This window comes from Salmo salar, chromosome 14 (genome assembly GCF_965601325.2).
Source record: "Salmo salar chromosome 14, fSalSal1, whole genome shotgun sequence".
NCBI classification, from domain to species: Eukaryota; Metazoa; Chordata; class Actinopteri; order Salmoniformes; family Salmonidae; genus Salmo; species Salmo salar.
The window spans coordinates 78020202-78038039 of record NC_138304.1 but is presented as its reverse complement, the minus strand read 5'-3'; positions in this window follow the sequence as shown (position 1 = coordinate 78038039).

The following is a 17838-nucleotide window of genomic DNA, read 5'->3' as shown; positions in this document are numbered from 1 at the left end:
CAGGTGTGGAAAGCTATTAGACTTACCCAGAAAGACTCACAGCTGTAATTGGTGCTTCTACGAAGTATTGACTCAGGGGTGTGAATACTTATGTAAATAGTTATTTCATCTCCCCCCTCTCGCGCGATTGTTTTCAACATGTTAATCAGTATGAGTGATTGATAAAACATTGTTGCTTCTCTAGCCGACTGTGTTCTGGTTGTTAGTGATATAAACATTTCTCCTCTCCCCCCCAACCCCTAATCTATAAGTGAGTGTTTTTTTTGTGTAGTTTATTTAAAAAAAACAAGTAATATGATTACTATTGTTGCACATGCATGTGTAGATGCTTAGGTTTTCAATATCACAAACTGTTTGTGCATATTGGTTATTAATTTGGGCACTTTAAAACTCTGTTTTGACATTGGGCTATTTATTAAAATGTCTTGTCAACAGAAAGCAGTGACAGCATAATTTTCAAGTGAACTTTGAACGTTCATTTCCAATTGCACTTAAGGTAAAAACTGCTGAATGAGTCCAAAAACGTGCTGTGATTGATTTATTTTGATGATATACCAGATATCACCAAAAACAGGTTTTCCCTGCCTACTCTTAGGTAGTGTTGGAATCCAGGGCTGGGATTGTTCAGGGGTGAGAGGTCAGGAGTTAAAACGCTGTGCCCCTGTGATGCTGGGTCCTCACCCAGAACATTAACTGCCACTGTACCGTGTCTCCTTGACTCTGTCACATTATTAACCTTATTAGATAGATTAAGATTAAATAGTTTATTATGGTTGGGACATTCACCCCACTCTTGGCTTTCTCTATTCAATTTTTGTTTGTTGTGTTTTTATTTTCAATGAAAAGACTATATATAAATACTTTACATTCTATTTCATACTTGACCTGACAGAAAATACTTTTCATTTAATAAAGATTTGTTTATTCATTTGTCTTTGAAATGACCGTTTGAGAGAGACAATCTCTCTTTCTCTCTCGGTGTGTGTGTGTGTGTGTGTGTGTGTGTGTGTGTGTGTGTGTGTGTGTGTGTGTGTGTGTGTGTGTGTGTGTGTGTGTGTGTGTGTGTGTGTGTGTGTGTGTGTGTGTGTGTGTGTGTGTGTGGGGGGGGGGGGGGGGGGGGGGAGAAGAAGAACAAGTAGCGAGTTCCCAGAAGAAAAGCAGGTTGCTACCCAGCTCAGTGGTGGCATTTAGCAGCAGTCGATAGAGATTTGTTCAGCCAGTCAGACGAACAACAAATTTACAAACAATGTCTCTGTTGGAGGGACAGCCGACCGTCCATTACCTGCTGCTCAGACATGGAGTGTGCACACACACACACACCATACACACTATATTCATCACACACACACACACACACACACACATCTCTGGACCTCATTTCCTCACCACCATGTTACAGGAAAAAACTATTACTTCAACATACGATCATAAGATTGAGTTGATAAACTGTCAGTGAGCCACGTGACTTTACGATAAGATGATTGGATATGAGCTGAGACTTTGTTGCTGTGGCTTCTTGGGATATGAATGAATTCTCCCTCTCTCTCTTCACTGTCAGTATGTCTACTAAAGCTCTGTAGAGTCTACCATCTCCATTAGACAGACGTCTATCTACCTATCCATGGTACTGAAAAATGCCTTGACAGAAAACAACTTTTCCTCCATTATTCTGATGTTCGGCTGACTATAAGTATAGATTTGGGACATTTTTCATGAGTAATATTAAAATCACTCTCCGAGAGGCTTACTCGCTAGGAGAACTATAGTCACACGATTTTAATAGCACCTACGACATTGATCAATGGAAAATGTATTGTGTCTGAAGAAACCCAATCCCGGCCACCTTTAGGCCCTGTGCCAGACATCCCTCTCACTCAACTTATAATTGATACTTGTGTAATAATGTGTAATGAATGGAGTGTATTGTATCGTGTGCGTCCCTAATGGCACCCTGTTCCCTATATACACTACCATTCAAAAGTTTGGGGTCACTAGAAATTTCCTTGTTTTTTAAAGAAAAGGAAAAAAATTGTCCATTAAAATAACATAAAATTGATCAGAACATTGTTAATGTTGTACATTTCTATTGTAGCTGGAAACAGCAGTTTTTTTTTATGGGAATATCTACATAGGCGTACAGAGGCCCATTATCAGCAACCATCACTCCTGTGTTCCAATGGCACGTTGTGTGACCATCGTTATGATTGGAGGAAAAAGGGGGAGGTTTGCAAGCCGAAGAACACCATCCCAACTGTGAAGCACGGGGATGGCAGCATCATGTTGTGGGGATGCTTTGCTGCAGGAAGGACTGGTGCACTTCACAAAATAGATGGCATCATGAGGCAGGAAAATTATGTGGATATATTGAAGCAACATCTCAAGACATCAGTCAGGAAGTTAAAGCTTGGTTGCAAATGAGGCTTCCAAATGGACAATGACCCCAAGCATACTTCCAAAGTTGTGGCAAAATGGCTTAAGGACAACAAAGTCAAGGTATTGGAGTGGCCATCACAAAGTACTGACCTCAATCCAATAAAACATTTGAGGGCAGAACTGAAAAAGCGTGTGCGAGCAAGGAGGCCTTCAAACCTGACTCAGTTACACCAGGTCTGTCAGGAGGAATGGGCCAAAATTCACCCAACTTATTGTGGGAAGCTTGTGGAAGGCTACCCGAAACGTTTGACCCAATTTAAACAATTTAAAGGCAATGCTACCAAATACTAATTGAGTGTATGTAAACTTCTGACCCACTGGGAATGTGATGAAATAAACAAAAGCTGAAATAAATCATTCTCTCTGCTATTATTCTGACATTTCACATTCTTAAAATAAAGTGGTGATCCTAACTGACCTAAACTTTTTACTAGGATTAAATGTCAGGAATTGTGAAAAACTGAGTTTATATATCTAAATGGCTAAGGTGTATGTAAACTTCTGTCTCCAACTGTATATAGTGCATTGCTAGTGCATAAAATAGGGAATAGGGTGCCATTCTAGACACAACCATCCTTTCATTCTAATGTATGGAACCTTTCTCCTTCTCATCGTCACAGAGACACTTTCTGTATGAGCGTCACACAGCAGGAGTCATCATGTAGAAGTTGATTAGTAGTTTGTAATGTTGACATGGGATGGAGACTGAGGGACTGTAACTGGGGAGAAATAATAAATGAATACCTTTGTAGCAGATTGCTTTGCAAAAACATGACTTCCAAAGTATTTTAAAATAATTTTCATTTTAACTATATTCTTATTCTCCATGCAAAGTGCATAGAATATAACGTAGTTTGTTTTTGTGGCTGATACATTTCTTCAGAGATTATATTCAGTGTCAAATGATTGTTTTCCATTAGGAGTGATGTAAAATACAATATAGAAATCTCTATACAGATATATTATGCAGGCTTTACAGTTGTGTGTTTTATGCCATTAAATCATTGAAATGGGAGCCCAGGTTTTCCATCTCCCTACATCCCTGCCTCCATTCCTCCATTTCTCTCTCCCTCCATCCCCCTCAGTCAGGAGGTCTTAGAGTGGCAGGGTAGATGAGGAACCACCCCGAGACCTTGTCTCCTAAGGACGAGAAAATGCCTCCTGTTCCAGATGATTGATAGATAGATCGTTTCTGCCGAGTTGGCTTTTCCTCTCCTTTCTTCTGTTCTGCTGTATTGTCTCCTGTTTTAGGTGTCACTCACATCTGTCTCCAGCCAGACTGACATAAACTGGATATACAAAAGTATGTGGACACCCCTTCAAATGAGTAGATTTGGCTATTTAAGCCATGATTTTGGAATGAGATGTTCGATGAGCAGGTGACCACATACTTTTGGTCATGTGGTGTACTTTACCTCCCAGCCAATGGTCATTCTGGTCTGGTTGACAGGTAAAAAGCAGTCTATCTCAGCCGCTCCCTGGGGGCGGGAGTGTTTGAGACGTTGAATCACTGTGGAGAGGAGAGAGAAGAGGAGACCACAGAAGAAGAAGAGCTTCTGACCTCAAGGTCTTTCCTGGATAAATACTGGTAATATAAGAGAAGAGGAGACTACATAAACTATCATTGATGAAGGTTCGGTTTCACAGATTAAAAGATGAAGTCTCACAGGGCGTCTCTGTTTCAACATGGAGTGAAGCCTTCTGCTTCTTCCTGTTACCTGACCTTCTGTACTGCCTCATCACCCTGCTGCTGTCTCCATGTACAGTACCTGTAGTTGTAAGCTGGACAGGTTGCCATTTCAGAGATTAGTTCAAGGGAGGCAGGTTTGATACATGAGCTGTAGTCTCTGGGTTCTGGGTTCCGAGATTACATGAGCTGTCAACTATGATATGTTTAGCTTTTGTAACAAGTAGGTATCTCTACTCTTTTTATAGTATCTTGTCCTCTACTCTTTAAAGGTAGCGGTTTCCCCCTGTGAACGTAGACATTTCCTGAAGGTGCAGACATTTTGTTGGTGAGCAAGTTGGCCATCCTAACGCTCTCCCCACGATACCACCCTGACACAGGGATGTTAGAATGTCAGGCTTTGCTCTTCTGCATGTAGGCCAGCAAGAGGAGGCTGAACTGGCTTAGCCGAAAGGTCTTCAAACAGAAAGTTTCTGTTAACGGGAAATTGAGGACGGAAAATAAACCTGAGTTCACCATGTAGCAGCAGTAGCATCAAAGTTATTGCTTGAATCCATTCAGATCAATGTGGCTTGTGTGACATGTACTTTTGATTGATGCATCATTCTTCTTTAGTGTCAATTATCAAAAAGTGCACAACTTCCCAGTGGAATTGATGACCCAGTGAAAAAGAACAGGCGTTTCGCTTCGCGGAGCGATCACTTCCTGAGACAGAGAGGAACTCAACCATGTCTTCAGATACTCACTATGTCAACCATTCGTTCGATCCTAAAGTGTGTCTGTAGAAAGTTTGAGTTTGGAATATTTGCAGCGTCTTCAGGATCCATTCCCAGGGTGGGCGTCAGCAGGGGGTTTGTAGGGAGTTGGCAGGGGTAAGGACCTACAGTAAATCAACTATGAGTTTTGCTCCCTTAACACATCAGATGATAGGACGCTGTTCAGACGCATGACAGAACACATTCAATAGTGTTAAAACTGCCAGGCCAGGCTTTACTGTCATAGATCAGTAATATACTGCTGCCATGCAAGTTTCTCAAATTCAAATTGTTTTCTCAAGTTAACTTCAGGATTACACTGGTTTCTGAGCAAACCTCCAGCTGCCTCCCAAATGGCACCCTATTCCCTATATAGTCAAATCAAATTGTATTTGTCACATTACATTTTTACATTTTAGTCCTTTAGCAGACACTCTTATCCAGAGCAACTTACAGTAGTGAATGCATACATTTCATTTCACACATTTTTTGTATATATATTTTTTTAATTTGTGCTGGCCCCCCATGGGAATCGAACCCACAACCCTGGCGTTGCAAACACCATGCTCTACCAACTGAGCCACAGGGAAGACTGAATGTGGTACTGAGTCAATGTGCGGGGGTACAAGTTAGTCGAGGTCATTTGTACATGTAGGTAGGGGTAAAGTGACTATGCATAGATAATAAACAGCAAGTAGCAGCAGTGTAAAAACAAAGGGGGTGGTGTCAATGTAAATAGTCCAGGTGGCCATTTGATTAATTGTTCAGCAGTCTTATGGTTTGGGGGTAGAAGCTGTTAAGGAGCCTTTTGGACCTAGACTTGGCACTCCTGTACCGCTTGCTGTGCGGTAGCAGAGAGAATAGTCTATGACTTGGGCGACTGGAGTCTTTGACACTTTTTTGGGCCTTCCTCTGACACCACCTAGTATATAGGTCCTGGATGGCAGGAAGCTTGGCCCCAGTATTGTACTGGGCCGTACACACCTCTGTAACGCCTTACAGTCGGATGCAACCAGTCAGGATGCTCTCGATGGTGCAGCTGTAGAACTTTTTGAGGATCCGGGGACCCATGACAAATCTTTTCAGTCTCCTGAGGGGAAAAAGGCATTGTCATGTCCTCTTCACGATTTTCTTGATGTGTTTGGTCCATGATAGTTTGTTGATGATGTGAACAGGAAGTCCAGGATCCAGTTGCAGAGGGAGGTGCTTTGTCCCAGGGTCCTTAGCTTAGTGATGAGCTTTGTGGGCACTATGGTGTTGAAAGCTGAGTTGTAGTCAATGAACCGCATTCTCACATTGGTGTCCTTTTGTCCAAGTGGGAAAGGGCAGTGTGGAGTGCGATTGAGATTGCGCCATATGTGGATCTGTTGGGGCGGTATGCGAATTGGAGTGGGTCTAGGGTCCCGGGATGATGGTGTTGATGTGAGGCATGACCAGCCTTTCAAAGCACTTCATAGCTACCGATGTGAGAGCTACGGGGCGGTAGTCATTTAGGCAGGTTACCTTCACTTTCTTGGGCACAGGGACTATGGTGGTCTGCTTGAAACATGTAGGTATTACAGACTCGGTCAGGGAAAGGTTGAACATGTCAGTGAAGACACTTGCCAGTTGGTCTGGGGAAAGTTCTGAGTACACATCCTGGTAATCCATCTGGCCCCTCAGCCTTGTGAACGTTGACCTGCTTAAAGGTCTTGCTCACATCGGCTATGGAGAGCGTGATCACACAGTAGTCTGGAACAGCTGGTGCTCTCATGCCTGCTTCAATGTTGCTTGCCTTGAAGCGAGCATAAAATGTATTTAGCCCGTCTGGTAGGCCCGCGTCACTAGACAGCTCGTGGCTGGGTTTCCCTTTGTTGACCATAATAGTTTGCAAGCCCTGCCACATGCGATGAGTGTCAGAGCCGGTGTAGTAGGATTCAATCTTAGTCCTGCATTGACACTTTGTCTGTTTGATGGTTCATCTAAAGGCATAGCGGGATCTCTTATAAGCGTCCAGATTAGTGTCCCGCTCCTTGAAAGCGGCAGCTCTAGCCTTCAGCTTGGTGCGGATTTTGCCTGTAATCCATGGCTTCCGTTTGGGATATGTACGTATAGTAACTGTGTGGATGACGTCGTTGATGAAGCCGGTGACTGAAGTGGTATACTCCTCAATGCCATTGGATGAATCCCGGAATCCCGGAACATATTCCAGTCTGTGCTAACAAAACAGTCCTATAGCGTAGCATCCACGTCATCTGACCACTTCTGTATTGAGCGACTCACTGGTACTTCCTGCTTTAGTTTTTGCTTGTAAGCAGGAATCAGGAGGATATAATTATGGTCAGATTTGCCAAATGGAAGGAGAGCTTTGTACTCGTCTCTGTGTGTGGAGTAAAGGTGGTCTAGATATTTTTTCCCTCTGGTTGCACATGTGACATGCTGGTAGAAATGAGGTAAAACAGATTTAAGTTTGCCTGCATTAAAATCCCTGGCCACTAGATCGGCACTTCTGGATTAGCATTTTCTTGTTTGCTTATGGCCTTATACAGCTTGTTGTGTGCAGTCTTAGTGCCAGCATCGGTTTGTGGTGTTAAATAGACAGCTACAAAAAATATAGATGAAAACTCTCTTAAATAAATAGTGTTGTCTACAGCTTATCATGAGGTATTCTACCACAGGTGGGCAATACCTCAAGACTACCTTTATATTAGACATCGCGCACCAGCTGTTAATGACAAATAGACACACCCCCACCCCTTGTGTTATCGGACGTAGCTGTTCTGTCCTGCCGGTTTACGGAAAACCCAGCCAACTGAATATTAATCCGTGTCGTTGTTCAGCCACGACTTGGTGAAACATAAAATATTACAGTTTTTACCATTGGTAGGATAGTCTCGAATGGAGCTCATCCAGTTTATTCTACAGTGATTGCACGTTGGCCAATAGAACGGATGGTAGAGGCGGGTTACCCACTCGCCGACGAATTCTCACAAGGCACCCTGATCTCTGCCCCTTGTATTTCCTTCTTTTCTTTATGTGAATGACAGGGATTTGGGCCTTGTCTGGGAGCAACATTATATCCTTCACGTCAGACTCATTAAATAAAAAATCTTAGTCCAGTTTGAGGTGAGTAATCGCTGTTCTGATATCCAGAAGCTCTTTTCGGTCAATGTGAAAAAACACACAAAATAGCACAATTGGTTAGGAGCCCATAAAACGGCAGCCATCACCTCCGGCGCCATCCCCTCTGGCACCCCTATGGGACCTGGTCAACAGTAGAGGTGGTGCCATTGGAGACATAGCCTGTGTCCTCGTTGTTTTGTTTACAGATATAGTAAAGCCAACTTTAGACAACAGGGTTTTGAAGCTATTGAGCGCATTCCAGTCTTAGGTTCCGAAAATAAGTCATGGTTGTATTTCAATAGCTGCAGTGTAAATCTGATCATGTGTTGTTAATTGCTGCTGGTAATAACTGGGTCAGTTCAACAAAACAAGACAGCTCCTCCTCTGGTGTGTGTGTGTGTGTGTGTGTGTGTGTGTGTGTGTGTGTGTGTGTGTGTGTGTGTGTGTGTGTGTGTGTGTGTGTGTGTGTGTGTGTGTGTGTGTGTGTGTGTGTGTGTGTGTGTGTGTGGTGTGTGTGTGTGTGTGTGTGTGTGTGTGTGCGTGTGTGTGTGTGTGCGTGCGCGCGCGCCTGTGTGCCTTCCTTATAATTCTGGTATCTTTAGGTGCCATGTTGAATTTGTACGCTTCTCAACACTCATTTTAAAGTGCTGGTTCAGGAGCAACTATTGGGTGCCAGTATTGCTACTGTCAAAGTGAATAAATACTCTGTAACTCAATCATGTCCCTCTCACATGCTTATAACATATCCCCCTTTGTCTGTCAAGCCGTGACTCTGTCCCTTGTGTAACCCATAGTGACGAGCCGTACGATTCAGAATCCCAGACCTCAGCAGCCAATTACCCACTCCTCCAGTCATACAGCGGTCGGTTGTTAATGCCGTGGGTATTTTTGTCCACAGGCACAATAGAGTTTTAGCTGCTGTTATTTGAAATACTAAAGTGGAACTACTCAGCGGTTTTTGCTGAGAGTACATTATGGCAGCATGCACCTGTGTGACTTTAGAAATCCACCAATGTGAATTTACAGTGTAATGGAGTTTTTAAATAAAATAATGCCAGCAGAGCTCACGAAGAGGTGGAAAGCCTGAGTGGACCCCTCATCACATCACAGATGGAAACTGTGATTATTATTATTTGACCCTGTTGGTCATCTATGAATCTTTGAACATCTTGGCCATGCACTGTTATAATCTCCACCTGGCACCGCCAAAAGAGGATGTCCTGATATCATGTCCTGATGTCCGTATCCATCAGAGGAGGCTGGTGGGAGGAGCTATAGGAGGACGGGCTCATTGTAACGGCTGGCACGGAATCAATGGAACGGAGTCAAACGTGGTTTCCATATGTTTGATGTGTCTGATACAATTCCATTCCAGCCATTACAACGAGTCCTATTGCCTCTGGTATTCATGTTCCTTCCACCACACAACAACAAGTAGCCAATCACCTCCCTCGCCATGCTTCCCTTGGCTGCTTCACAAGGGCAAAGGATTCTGACAGAGCTAACAAGCTATACAACAACCTTCCCTTTAAAGCCCCTCTCTCTCAGATGGCTACTGTGTTTTTAGCCGCTAGCTGTTATGGGGCTAGCTCATCACACACAGACAGTCAATGACCATTTGATTTTATAGTGTATATAGTAGCTGGCTTATATTTCAACATTCCCTGTATTATAAATTAATAGTGGGAATAATCATATTTTCATTGATGGTGAGATATTATACATCGAGGGAAGCGCAATTTAACCCACAGTGCCTTCGGAAAGTAGACAGACCCCTTGACTTTTTCCACATTTTGTTACGTTACAGCCTTATTCTAAAAATAATTCAATAGTTTTTTTCCCTCATCAATCTACACACAATACTTCATAATGACAAAGCAAAAACATTTTTAAATAAAAAAACGATTATAAACTATAACTGAAATATCACGTTTACATAAGTATTCAGACCCTTTACTCAGTAATTTGTTGAAGCACCTTTGGCAGCGATTACAGCCTTGAGTCTTCTTGGGTATGACGCTACAAGCTTGGCACACCTGTATTTGGGGAGTTTCTCCCATTCTCCTCTGCAGATCCTCTCAAGCTCGGTCAGGTTGTATGGGGAGCGTTGCTGCACAGCTATTTTCAGGTCTCTCCAGAAATGTTCAATCAGGTTCAAGTTCTGGCTCTGGCTGGGCCACTCAAGGACATTCAGAGACTTGTCCCGAACCCACTCCTGCGTTGTCTTGGCTGTGTGCTTAGGGACGTTGTCCTGTTGTAAGGTGAACCTTCGCCCCAGTCTGAGCTCCTGAACGCTCTGGAGCAGGTTTTCATCAAGGATCTCTATATACTTTGCTCTCTTCATCTTAGCCTCAATCCTGACTCGTCTCCCAGTCCCTTCCGCTGAAACATCCACACAGCATGATGCTGCCGCCATGCATCACCGTAGGGATGGTGTCCTCCAGACGTGACGATAGACATTCAGGCCAAAGTGCTCAATCTTCGTTTCATCAGACCAGAGAATCTTGTTCCTCATGGTCTGAGTCTTTAGGTGCCTTTTGGCAAACTCCAAGAGGGCTGTTATGTGCCTTTTACTGAGGAGTGGTTTCCGTCTGGCCACTCTACCATAAAGGTCTAATTGGTGGGGTGCTGCAGAGATGGTTGTCCTTCTGGAAGGTTTTCCCATCTCCACAGAGGAACTCTAGAGCTCTGTCAGAGTGACCATCAGCCCTTCTACCCCGATTGCTCAGTTTGGCCACTGTGTTCTTGGGGACCTTCAAGGCTGCAGAAATGTTTTGGTACCCTTCCCCAGATCTGTGCCTCGACACTATCCTGTCTCTGAGATATACGGACAATTCCTTGACATGCACTGTCAACTGTGGGACCTTATATAGACAGGTGTGTGCCTTTCCAAATCATGTCCAATCAATTGAATTTACCACAGGTAGGCTCCAATCAAGTTGTAGAAACATCTCAAGGATGATCAATGGAAACAGGATGCACCTGAGCTCAATTTCGAGTCTCATAGCAAAGGGTCTGAATTCTTACGTAAATAAGGCATTTCTGTTTTTTGTATTTAATGCATTTGCAACATTTTCTAAAAACCTGTTTTCTCTTTGTCATTATGGGCTATTGTGTGTAGATTGCTGAGGAAATTGTTTTATTTAATCAATTTTAGAATAAGGCTGTAACGTAACAAAATGTGGAAAAAGTCAAGGGGCCTGAATACTTTCCGAAGGCACTGTATATCTGTAATTTAGACACAGTAGGTCCACGTCAAGTAGGGAACTTCTACCAGCAACATTAACAGTTGTAGGGATTTATGAATTATCATAGAGATGCTGATCTGTGTGACTGTAAAATGCATCCCCTATCCAATCAGACAGATCTCCAGAGCCATGTGATGTATCTTCCTCTCTTTCCTTCTCTCTATCTGTCTTCCCCTCATTCCTTATCTCTGTCCGTCCTCCCCTCTTTCCTTCTCTCTATCGGTCTTCCTCTCTTTCCGTCTCTCTATCTGTCTTCCTCTCAATCTGTCTTCCTCTCTTTCCTTCTCTCTATCTGTCCTCCACTCTTTTCTTCTCTCTATCTGTCTTCCTCTCTTTCCGTCTATCTGATTTCCTCTATCTGTTTTACTCTCTTTCCTTCTCTCTCTGTCCTCCCCTCTTTCCTTCTCTCTGTCTTCCTCTCTTTCCTTCTCTCTATCAGTCCTTCCCTCTTTTCTTCTCTCTATCTGTCTTCCTCTCTTTCCTTCTCTCAATTGGTCTTCCTCTCTTTCCTTCTCTCGATCTGTCTTCCCCTCATTGCAATGTGAACTAAGGTTATGTCAGTTTCATGAAGAGCATTTGTGGACTTCCTAAAGATTCCAACTGTAGCCCATCTATCTGTGGTTGTATGATTTATGACAGTCATAAGACCTCTCACAGGGCCCCGAGCCTTACTGAAATTATAACATTTAACAACTATAGGATAAGATAACATCTAGCTACTATGGGAAATTATAACATTTACCTAATATAGGAAATTATAACATTTAGCTACTATAGGACATGATAACATTTAGCTAAGATAGGAAATGATAACATTTAACAACTATAGGATAAGATAACATCTAGCTACTATGGGAAATTATAACATTTACCTACTATAGGAAATTATAACATTTAGCTACTATAGGACATGATAACATTTAGCTAAGATAGGAAATTATAACATTTAACAACTATAGGATAAGATAACATCTAGCTACTATAGGACATTATAACAATTAGCTACTATAGGACATTATAACAATTAGCTACTATAGGACATTATAACAATTAGCTACTATAGGAAATGATAACATTTAGCTAAGATAGGAAATGATAACATTTAGCTACTATAGGACAGTATAACATCTAGCTACTATTAGACATGATAACATTTAGCTACTATAGGAAATGATAACATTTAGCTACTATAGGACATTATAACAATTAGCTACTATAGGAAATGATAACATTTAGCTACTATAGGAAATGATAACATTTAGCTACTATAGGACATTATAACATTTAGCTACTATAGGAATTGATAACATTTAGCAACTATAGGACATGATAACATTTAGCTACTATAGGACATGATAACATTTAGCTACAATAGGACATGATAACATTTAGCTACTATAGGACATGATAACATTTAGCTACTATAGGAAATGATAACATTTAGCTACTATAGGACATTATAACAATTAGCTACTATAGGAAATGATAACATTTAGCTACTATAGGAAATGATAACATTTAGCTACTATAGGACATGATAACATTTAGCTACTATAGGACATGATAACATTTAGCTACTATTGGACATGATAACATTTAGCTACTATAGGACATGATAACATTTAGCTACTATAGGACATGATAACATTTAGCTACTATAGGACATGATAACAATTAGCTACTATAGGAAATGATAACATTTAGCTACTATAGGACATTATAACATTTAGCTACTATAGGAATTGATAACATTTAGCTACTATAGGACATGATAACATTTAGCTACTATAGGACATGATAACATTTAGCTACTATAGGAAATGATAACATTTAGCTACAATAGGACATTATAACAATTAGCTACTATAGGAAATGATAACATTTAGCTACAATAGGAAATGATAACCTTTAGCTACTATAGGACATGATAACATTTAGCTACTATAGGACATGATAACATTTAGCTACTATTGGACATGATAACATTTAGCTACTATAGGACATGATAACATTTAGCTACTATAGGACATGATAACATTTAGCTACTATAGGACATGATAACAATTAGCTACTATAGGAAATGATAACATTTAGCTACTATAGGACATTATAACATTTAGCTACTATAGGAATTGATAACATTTAGCTACTATAGGACATGATAACATTTAGCTACTATAGGACATGATAACATTTAGCTACAATAGGACATGATAACATTTAGCTACTATAGGACATGATAACAATTAGCTACTATAGGAAATGATAACATTTAGGTACTATAGGACATTATAACATTTAGATACTATAGGAATTGATAACATTTAGCTACTATAGGACATGATAACATTTAGCTACTATAGGACATGATAACATTTAGCTACTATAGGACATGATAACATTTAGCTACTATAGGAAATGATAACATTTAGCTACTATAGGACATTATAACAATTAGCTACTATAGGAAATGATAACATTTAGCTACTATAGGAAATGATAACATTTAGCTAATATAGGAAATGATAACATTTAGCTACTATAGGAAATGATAACATTCAGCTACTAAAGGAAATGATCAAATTTAGCTACTATAGGAAATGATAACGTTTAGCTACTATAGGAAATTATAACATTTAGCTACTATAGGACATTATAACAATTAGCTACTATAGGAAATGATAACATTTAGCTACTATAGGACATTATAACATTTAGCTACTATAGGACATGATAAGATTTAGCTACTATAGGAAATGATAACATTTAGCTACAATAGGACATTATAACAATTAGCTACTATAGGAAATGATAACATTTAGCTACAATAGGAAATGATAACCTTTAGCTACTATAGGACATGATAACATTTAGCTACTATAGGACATGATAACATTTAGCTACTATTGGACATGATAACATTTAGCTACTATAGGACATGATAACATTTAGCTACTATAGGACATGATAACATTTAGCTACTATAGGAAATGATAACATTTAGCTAAAATAGGACATGATAACATTTAGCTACTATAGGACATGATAACATTTAGCTACTATAGGAAATGATAACATTTAGCTAATATAGGACATGATAACATTTAGCTACTATAGGACATGATAACATTTAGCTACTATTGGACATGCTAACATTTAGCTACTATAGGACATGATAACATTTAGCTACTATTGGACATGATAACATTTAGCTACTATAGGACATGATAACATTTAGCTACTATAGGACATGATAACATTTAGCTACTATAGGACATGATAACAATTAGCTACTATAGGAAATGATAACATTTAGCTACTATAGGACATTATAACATTTAGCTACTATAGGAATTGATAACATTTAGCTACTATAGGACATGATAACATTTAGCTACTATAGGACATGATAACATTTAGCTACTATAGGAAATGATAACATTTAGCTACAATAGGACATTATAACAATTAGCTACTATAGGAAATGATAACATTTAGCTACAATAGGAAATGATAACCTTTAGCTACTATAGGACATGCTAACATTTAGCTACTATAGGACATGATAACATTTAGCTACTATAGGACATGATAACATTTAGCTACTATTGGACATGATAACATTTAGCTACTATAGGACATGATAACATTTAGCTACTATAGGACATGATAACATTTAGCTACTATAGGACATGATAACAATTAGCTACTATAGGAAATGATAACATTTAGCTACTATAGGACATTATAACATTTAGCTACTATAGGAATTGATAACATTTAGCTACTATAGGACATGATAACATTTAGCTACTATAGGACATGATAACATTTAGCTACAATAGGACATGATAACATTTAGCTACTATAGGACATGATAACAATTAGCTACTATAGGAAATGATAACATTTAGGTACTATAGGACATTATAACATTTAGCTACTATAGGAATTGATAACATTTAGCTACTATAGGACATGATAACATTTAGCTACTATAGGACATGATAACATTTAGCTACTATAGGACATGATAACATTTAGCTACTATAGGAAATGATAACATTTAGCTACTATAGGACATTATAACAATTAGCTACTATAGGAAATGATAACATTTAGCTACTATAGGAAATGATAACATTTAGCTAATATAGGAAATGATAACATTTAGCTACTATAGGAAATGATAACATTCAGCTACTAAAGGAAATGATCAAATTTAGCTACTATAGGAAATGATAACATTTAGCTACTATAGGAAATTATAACATTTAGCTACTATAGGACATTATAACAATTAGCTACTATAGGAAATGATAACATTTAGCTACTATAGGACATTATAACATTTAGCTACTATAGGACATGATAACATTTAGCTACTATAGGAAATGATAACATTTAGCTACAATAGGACATTATAACAATTAGCTACTATAGGAAATGATAACATTTAGCTACAATAGGAAATGATAACCTTTAGCTACTATAGGACATGATAACATTTAGCTACTATAGGACATGATAACATTTAGCTACTATTGGACATGATAACATTTAGCTACTATAGGACATGATAACATTTAGCTACTATAGGACATGATAACATTTAGCTACTATAGGAAATGATAACATTTAGCTAATATAGGACATGATAACATTTAGCTACTATAGGACATGATAACATTTAGCTACTATAGGAAATGATAACATTTAGCTAATATAGGACATGATAACATTTAGCTACTATAGGACATGATAACATTTAGCTACTATTGGACATGCTAACATTTAGCTACTATAGGACATGATAACATTTAGCTACTATAGGACATGATAACATTTAGCTACTATTGGACATGATAACATTTAGCTACTATAGGACATGATAACATTTAGCTACTATAGGACATGATAACATTTAGCTACTATAGGACATGATAACATTTAGCTACTATAGGAAATGATAACATTTAGCTACTATAGGACATTATAACATTTAGCTACTATAGGACATGATAACATTTAGCTACTATAGGACATGATAACATTTAGCTACTATAGGACATGATAACATTTAGCTACAATAGGACATGATAACATTTAGCTACTATAGGACATGATAACAATTAGCTACTATAGGAAATGATAACATTTAGCTACTATAGGACATTATAACATTTAGCTACTATAGGAATTGATAACATTTAGCTACTATAGGACATGATAACATTTAGCTACTATAGGACATGATAACATTTAGCTACTATAGGAAATGATAACATTTAGCTACTATAGGACATTATAACAATTAGCTACTATAGGAATTGATAACATTTAGCTACTATAGGAAATGATAACATTTAGCTACTATAGGAAATGATAACATTTAGCTACTATAGGAAATGATAACATTTAGCTACTATAGGAAATGATAACATTTAGCTACTATAGGAAATGATAACATTTAGCTACTATAGGAAATGATAACATTTAGCTACTATAGGACATTATAACATTTAGCTACTATAGGACATGATAACATTTAGCTACTATAGGACATGATAACATTTAGCTACTATAGGACATGATAACATTTAGCTACTATAGGACATGATAACATTTAGCTACTATAGGACATGATAACATTTAGCTACTATAGGACATGATAACAATTAGCTACTATAGGAAATGATAACATTTAGCTACTATAGGACATGATAACATTTAGCTACTATAGGAATTGATAACATTTAGCTACTATAGGACATGATAACATTTAGCTACTATAGGACATGATAACATTTAGCTACAATAGGACATGATAACATTTAGCTACTATAGGACATGATAACAATTAGCTACTATAGGAAATGATAACATTTAGCTACTATAGGACATTATAACATTTAGCTACTATAGGAATTGATAACATTTAGCTACTATAGGACATGATAACATTTAGCTACTATAGGACATGATAACATTTAGCTACTATAGGAAATGATAACATTTAGCTACTATAGGACATGATAACAATTAGCTACTATAGGAAATGATAACATTTAGCTACTATAGGAAATGATAACATTTAGCTACTATAGGACATGATAACATTTAGCTACTATAGGACATGATAACATTTAGCTACTATAGGAAATGATAACATTTAGCTACTATAGGACATGATAACATTTAGCTACTATAGGACATGATAACATTTAGCTACTATAGGAAATGATAACATTTAGCTACTATAGGACATTATAACATTTAGCTACTATAGGACATTGATAACATTTAGCTACTATAGGACATGATAACATTTAGCTACTATAGGACATGATAACATTTAGCTACTATAGGACATGATAACATTTAGCTACTATAGGACATGATAACATTTAGCTACTATAGGACATGATAACATTTAGCTACTATAGGACATGATAACATTTAGCTACTATAGGAAATGATAACATTTAGCTACTATAGGACATGATAACATTTAGCTACTATAGGACATTGATAACATTTAGCTACTATAGGACATGATAACATTTAGCTACTATAGGACATGATAACATTTAGCTACTATAGGAAATGATAA